We start from the raw sequence: 7,647 nt of genomic DNA, 5'->3' as shown, positions 1-7,647 counted from the left end.
CCTTGGACAGAAGAATTTCTGTCGAATGAGACAGAAACTGGAGTGTCCAGTGCTGTGTGTGGCGTTCCATTATGATGGAAATTGAGGCCATTGTGGGGCCCCGTACAGTTATATTTTGACCTTGTTTAGCACATAATTAAAACCTATGTTTAGAGGAACTCTTTATGAGAAATCAAGAACTAAAGAAAAAAGAAACTGGCATTTGTTGCAAATGTATTGTAGAATAATTTATATTCTGTTTTCTTAACATTTACAGGGATACAATGTAATCTTATATACAGAACCTTTCTCAAATAAAGGAAATAAAATAAAAGGAAAAAGAGATTTTAGAATAATTTATATTCTGTTTTCTTAACATTTACAGGGATACAATGTAATCTTATATACAGAACCTTTCTCAAATAAAGGAAATAAAATAAAAGGAAATATATTTTAAGCAAAGGAAACAAAATAAATAGAATATGTGCCAGCTATCATTGGTACATACGAGCTGTATCATTGATGCAAATCAGCTGTGGTACCAGCTGTAATAATAGTTGAATCAGCACAGCTAGTTACAGTTTCATTAAGCTTCTCTTTCTCTAGTATTTCTGAGATTTTAATTAGTCTAATCATAAATCTAGACTAACTGTTGAAAGAAATCTATTTACCACATTGTCATGTCGAATTCTGATCTAATGGTTCAGATTTAAATTCAAACAATGCGTTAATGGATAGGATCGATGCGGACTATGTGGTTGGGAGGCATCGTGGTTTGCGACTCTCTCTTTTAATTATTTTCATAGGAGCCAACTACTTTTCCGTGGAATTGTAAATCAATATGATAAGAATCTGAAACCGTGGGCTGGACTTTTAGAAATCCGTGGGCTTGGCTTTTAAATTAATACAAGAATCTTGTCAGTTCCATAAGTTACGTTATTATATTTGTCTTATGGAGCAACTGGTAGCTAGAGTGGGAAAAATGGCATGACAGAACTGACTCTGTTATGGAACGGTACGGTTACAGTACGAAACGGAACGATACATGCGTGTATCGGTTATGTGTCGTGATTCATGTGTTGTATGCCATGACTATTTGCGTTTCATGATCATATTTTGAAAAATTAGCACGGCACAATACATGATCGTGTGAGTCACGTCTAATTAGGACGTACCGTTAGATCTTGATAACATTGTGAATCTTGAATAAACTACTCTAAATTACGATCAAATTGTCACGCAAGTCACGTTTGATCACGACACGTTTGGATATGACGTGACTCACATGGCGTAACTATTTACGTACTATGATCATCTCTCGACATTTTAGTCACAGTAGGTTAGGAAAAAAAATAAAAATAAAAAACAATTTAGTCACTGTGCGACACAACACGTAAAAAATTAACTTGATCACAACATGACACAACACATAACAAAAATAGCGTGTTAATCACAGCATAGCAATTCACAACACATTTTTTCCTAAATACTAGAGATACTACGAGTTTGTAATAATAAAAGAAACTTCCATTATTTGTTAAGAAAATCAACACAAATAAGTCTGAAGAGCGACAAAGTTGGGTCGCGCTGTTATTTCTTCAAAAAATATACATCGGTCCCTGGGTTCAGAGCTTATCCGAATGGCTTTGAACTGAACACTGTCTGAAACCTTTTTAAACTTTCATCAAAATTGCATTAATTAATTATTAATGTTGTTAACTCCTCTCCGCTGAATAAAAATGAAAAGTTCTTCTCTTTGTCTCTCTTATCTAGGGGTGTTAATAGTATCTTTTTATCCGTTTATCTAATCTGTACCGTATTCAATAAGACGATACGCATATATATATTTTTTTTTGTAAACTTATTTGATACGGGTAAAAAACAAATTATTATCTAAACGAGTAAGGATACAAATAAAATATATTTTGTATATGTTATCTGATCGGGTAATTATAAAAAAAATTATATATATTATGAGGAGGGTTCAAATGCACCCTATCTTTCAAATCCTTTTTCTCCGTTTTCAAAGTCCGAATAGTCAATCCAAACCGTTAGATGCGATCTATATATTAAGATGTGCTTGGAGACCAAATTTTATATTTTTGGGAATTTTTTTACTATTTATTAAGCCACTTTGAAAATCGCTGATTTTACATTTTCTGGACCATTGGATCAGCGATTTTCAAAGTGGTTTAATAAATAGTAAAAAAATTTCAAAAAATGTAAAATTTGGCCTCCAAGCACATCTTAATATATAGATCGCATCTAATGGTTCGGATTGACTATTCGGACTTTGAAAATAGAGAAAAAAGATTTGAAAGATAGAGAGTATTTGGTGCATTTGAACCCTCCTCATATATTATATATATTAATAAGCATTGAAAAGAGTGTTTTAATTGATTTACTTGTGCTTAGTATAATCCGATTTTTTTTTCAACAAAGTACTATACATGTGTAAAATAAATATACATGTTTTAATGTTGTATTTAATAAATAATAAAAATTATTATTATATTAGTATTACCAGTTATTTATTTGCTACCGTTTTTTTATCTGACAATCATAATGAATAAGGGTAGGTTACAGATAATATATATTTTTAACGGATAAAGATAGAATATAAGCAAGAACAATTTGTAACGGATACATGTATGAAATTACTTTCACCCGATCCTTAATTAAGCCGTTGACATCCTTACTCTTACCAATCGAATCTCCTCAAAAATATACCAATATATACAAAGGAAGAAATTTCTATTCAAGTCCCCCTACCTCCTCGCGGACACAGTTGCTTCAACATCACAGGATGGATAAATAAATTAGAGAAACTATGTCTTTTTCATATTTTATCATGAATATGTTTTTTTCTTTTTTTAGTTCATCATGCTGGCATGCACTGCTTCTGTCAGGTAGACGATATATATCTAATGAACAAGTCGAGGTCGAAACCAAATTATTTACTATTTAGTCTATTGGTTAGCACCAATAATTCATTTCCAGCTCTTTCTGTCACTTACGGCCGTTTCCTTACTGGAAATGAAGAAACAGTAGGCATCGAGTTTTTTTTTTTTTTTTTTTTTTGAGTAAACAGTAGGAATCGAGTTTGTAATAATAAAAAAAATACTTTCATTATCTAAAAAAAACACGATAAATTGTCTGACATCACTATATTGTATAAGAGTTATTTACATTTAATTGTGTAAGACTGCAAGTGTAAATGAGTCGAGTTTGATTATTGTAACCTAAACTCAAACAGGATTCATTAAAAAAAATCTAAATTTGAACCCGAATTAGTTTGAGCTCATAAAGAGTTTTGAGCTTGTATCTGTAGCTCAAACACTACTTGGTTGTTCCGGAATACATTTAGCTTGCGTGCAGCATACTTGCCTAGAATACTTACAATATTATTGAAGAAGTCGAGCTCAATTATTGAATAGAAAAATGCCGTTTTTGAGAAGTAGGCAAATTGCCTAATAAAATAAATATATATCGAAGAAGTCAAAGTCAACTACCCATTGAGCCATTCTTCTATTACGGGGCAACCATTATTGTAGTTGTGGAAGAAGCTACTCATATATAGCTCTTTTGTATCAGCTCCTTTTGCAAATTATAATCCCATAAACAACACAGGAATACAAATAAGCTCCCGAATTAACTTTCCATCCAACAATTGATGGCAATACATCCTATCAGCTCAAGAACCCTAATATTATTCGCATTTTCCACAAGCTTATTATCTCTACTGATACCATATGGTAATTCGATTTCTTTCAACTTCACTTTTACAGACCCCAACCCCAATATCACCTATCAATCCGATTCATACTACAATAATGATCATATCAGCTTGACCAAAGAAAAAATTGGCGACAGCCTCAATTATAGTATGGGTAGAGCAATGTACAATCAGCCGGTGCTCATGTGGAACGAAAACAATGGAGAGGTAGCCAACTTTACAACCAAGTTCTCTTTTCTCATGAAAAGCATGAGCACAAGCAATTACACTGCTGATGGCTTCACTTTCTTCCTCGCTCCGTACCCAGCTATACCTCCAAATGCTAATATGATAGGTGGATATTTTGGCCTTTTTGAAAGCGCTACTGCTACGGATGCATCTAATAAGATTATTGCAGTGGAATTTGATACCTTCTGTAATGTCTTAGATCCGTGTAGAATTGGTAAAAGTGATTGCCACATTGGTATTGAGTATTGACATCAGCATGGTATATTCAACTAATATCACGTTCATGGATGAATGCAGTTTTGTTGATTCGAGGATGACTGCACAGATTGAATACAACAGTGGGCTAAAACTTTTAAGTCTTAAACTCTGGAGGGATGCCGAACCGAACACCATATTCCACGTCGATGCAACAGTAGATATAAGCAAGGTACTGCCAAATAGAGCAACAATTGGTTTCTCAGCAGGCACTGGAAAATATTTTGAGCTTCATCAGATCTTCTCCTGGTCTTTTAATTCAACCTCAGAGTTGGACCTGAATGCTTCCAGTCCACCTCCGTCCAGTTCATCTCCGTCTAAAGCTAATGGTGTGATAAGTCTGCCGATCATAGGTGGAATAGTCGCATGCGTATTTCTCATGTTGTTTTCAGTAGGGTTCGTGGTATATTGCCTCAAACGAAAGAGGTCAATCAGCAATCACAGAGTAACAGAAGTAGCTGTTGGTGAAACAATTGATTACGAGTTTGAAAAGGGGAGAGGACCCAAGAAGTTTACCTATAGTGAACTTGTTGATGCAACAAATGGCTTTTCCGAGAATAACAAGCTTGGAGAAGGGGCATTTGGATCAGTCTATAGAGGGGTTTTAAAGGATGAAAACATTCAAGTCGCTGTTAAGAGAGTATCAAAGAATTCGAAGCAAGGAAAAAAGGAGTACATAGCAGAGGTCAAGATTATAAGCCAACTAAGGCACCGAAATTTGGTTCAACTTGTCGGTTGGTGCCACGATCATGGAGAACTTTTGTTGGTTTATGAATTGATGCGTAATGGAAGCCTTGACAAGCACCTCTATAGTAAAAAAATTCTTCTAACTTGGCCAACTAGACAAAATATAGCACTAGGGTTAGGCTCGGCCATTCTCTATCTCCATGAGGAGTGGGAACAATGTGTAGTGCATAGAGATATCAAGCCAAGCAATATAATGCTAGATTCTTCCTTCAATGCTAAGCTCGGTGATTTTGGGCTAGCTAGACTTGCTGATCACCACCAAGATCTTGAAACAACGAATGTTGCTGGCACCAGGGGTTATATGGCACCAGAGTGTGTCCTCGGCACAGCATATCCCAGTACCCAGTCTGATGTTTTCAGTTTTGGAGTTGTCTTGTTGGAGATTGTATGTGGAAGGATGCCTATAGTGCCTCAACAGGATCTTAAGATGGTGAATTTAGTTGAATGGGTTTGGGATTTGTACGGGCAAAATGCATTACTGGAAGCTGTTGATGCTAGGCTGAATGGTGATTTTGAAAGAGAAGAAATTGAGCGCTTCATGGTTGTGGGTTTATGGTGCTCATACCTTGAAAAATCCTTACGACCATCTATTAGACAAGCAATGAGTGTTTTGCAGTTTCAATCTCCTTTGCCAATTCTTCCTCCAAAAATGCCACTGGAAATGTATGCTGCTACAACGTATCCTACTATCCCTTGTATGGCTACTTCAACCAACTCAGCTATTGCCGAATCTTCTGATTCTTCTGGGGTTGTCAAAACTCAAAAGTAAGCCAATACAACCTAATTGAATATAATGAATTTTCAGACAAAATTTCCTTTCTATTTTGTAATGCAAAAATTGTGTGCTACAGAATTGCCTTTTGCTTTTGTTTTTTTTGTTTTGTTTTCCCTATTGCAAGGTTTGTGTTCATTTTGGTGTTTTTTTAATGTTATGTTGGTACTGCTTTTCTCTTGTATTATATTGTAAGCAATATATGCTCGTATGTATGTTATTTGTAATATTGAATCAAAAGTCGTTCTACATTGCGTTGTGCTGCTTGACTGCTTGTGAATGCTTGATCGGATGTACACATAAAAAAAGTCTTTTCAGGACAGATCTTTATGCAACTCAAATGGTGATGAGCCACCTCTGTGGTTTAAATTTTTTAATAATCTCTGTATTGAAATTTTATTGAATTTTTATTTTTAAGTACGACATACTGGAAAATTTAGATTGGAGAAATAGTTGTCTGCAGCGCAACCAACTCTCTTCCTCTCAACGGCCTATTTATTTGCTTTCCTTCTTCTCCAGGGGACTGTTCCATTCCCCCTCTCTCCTCAAAGCTCCAGTTCGGATCAAACAGAGTAAACAGTCGTAGGGACTGACGGACTGTGGTCTAAAATTCAAATGAGGAGGGTTAAAATGTAATCCCTAACGTGCATTCTCTACTCATATCTTCATTTTTAAAGTTCAAATAGTCGATTCGAATCTTCCAACGTATTCTTCATATTAAAATATGCTTGGAGACCAAATTTTATATTTTTTGAAAATTTTTTACTATTTTTTTTAGAATTTTTTTATTAAACTAAACAATAATAAAAAAATTCAACAAAGTACTGATTTTCAAAAATTCTGAAAAAATAGTAAAATAATTTCAAAAAATATAAAATTTGGTCTCCATGCACATTTTAATATGAAAAACACGTTGGAAGTTTCGAATCAACTATTTAAACTTTGAAAATGAAAATATAATAGAAGAATGCACGTTAGAAGCACAAAAAGAAGGATGCATTTTAACCCCCTCAATCTAAATATGAGCAACTATAAACCTATTTCGCGTGAAGGGTATTATGGACCAGGCCTGTAGTGAGTGATCTTCCTTTTCTTTCCATTCAACCTGACAACACTGGGCCCGCCAATCAATGATACATCCAGCAAAAAAATAAAAGTTATGTTTAAGCCCAAAACGGCCCATTTTTCTCTGAGAAAAATGTGCTTGGAAATGCCACAGATTGAAATATTAGTTTTGATTGGCTCGAAAGTTGAAAAAGTTTAGACCAAATGTGTCCTGTAATGTATACTTCGTTTATTCGTGAAAATTGAAGGAATCTTCGGTAAGGACCAAAGTGATAAATGAATAATTCGAAAAATATTCAGTCAATGTTGTTAAATGCGGTTTTTATGTGGTATACTGAAGACCAACGCATACCGCATATATGAAGTTACATATGCGGATTGAGCACGTAAAATGATCAAAATACTATCTGCAAATTGGGTAAACGGTAATCAAAATCCAGCAGTGTGGCAGAAATCACAGTTTAATTAGAGTACTGTTTTTTATTAAATATCCATATTGGACATTAGGCTCATTTCTATTAATAAATAGAGATAAAATGAAAAGCCCACAGTCCAACAGCATGGCCTATGTAATTGATTTTGTAAATTCAAACCGTGTGAAACGAACCGCCTCAAAAACAATTAATTAAATGGGAGCATCTAGCTATCCCCTCATAACAATCCCCCATTTCACCCCCCAGTCATTAACTACTTCAATAACTACTAACTACCTAGGGGGACCACTTACTATTTGGGGACCACATAATATTTGAAAGATTTTACAACTGGCGCGCGCAAGTATTCATATATAATGCATCAAGTATTCATATATAACACATCAAGTATTCATACCTAATATATCAAGTATTTTTTTTAAAAAAACTGG

At 34.5% G+C, this 7,647-nt stretch overlaps 1 pseudogene; it reads left to right on the top strand.

The window, feature by feature from the left end:
• Positions 1 to 3,898: 3,898 nt before the first annotated feature.
• On the top strand, positions 3,899 to 5,714 carry LOC144562581 (L-type lectin-domain containing receptor kinase IX.1 pseudogene; annotated as a pseudogene).
• Positions 5,715 to 7,647: the final 1,933 nt, after the last annotated feature.

The sequence above is a fragment of the Carex rostrata genome, chromosome 1 (genome assembly GCF_964058835.1).
Source record: "Carex rostrata chromosome 1, lpCarRost1.2, whole genome shotgun sequence".
NCBI lineage: Eukaryota > Viridiplantae > Streptophyta > Magnoliopsida > Poales > Cyperaceae > Carex > Carex rostrata.
This window is presented reverse-complemented; position numbering and strand designations above follow the sequence as displayed.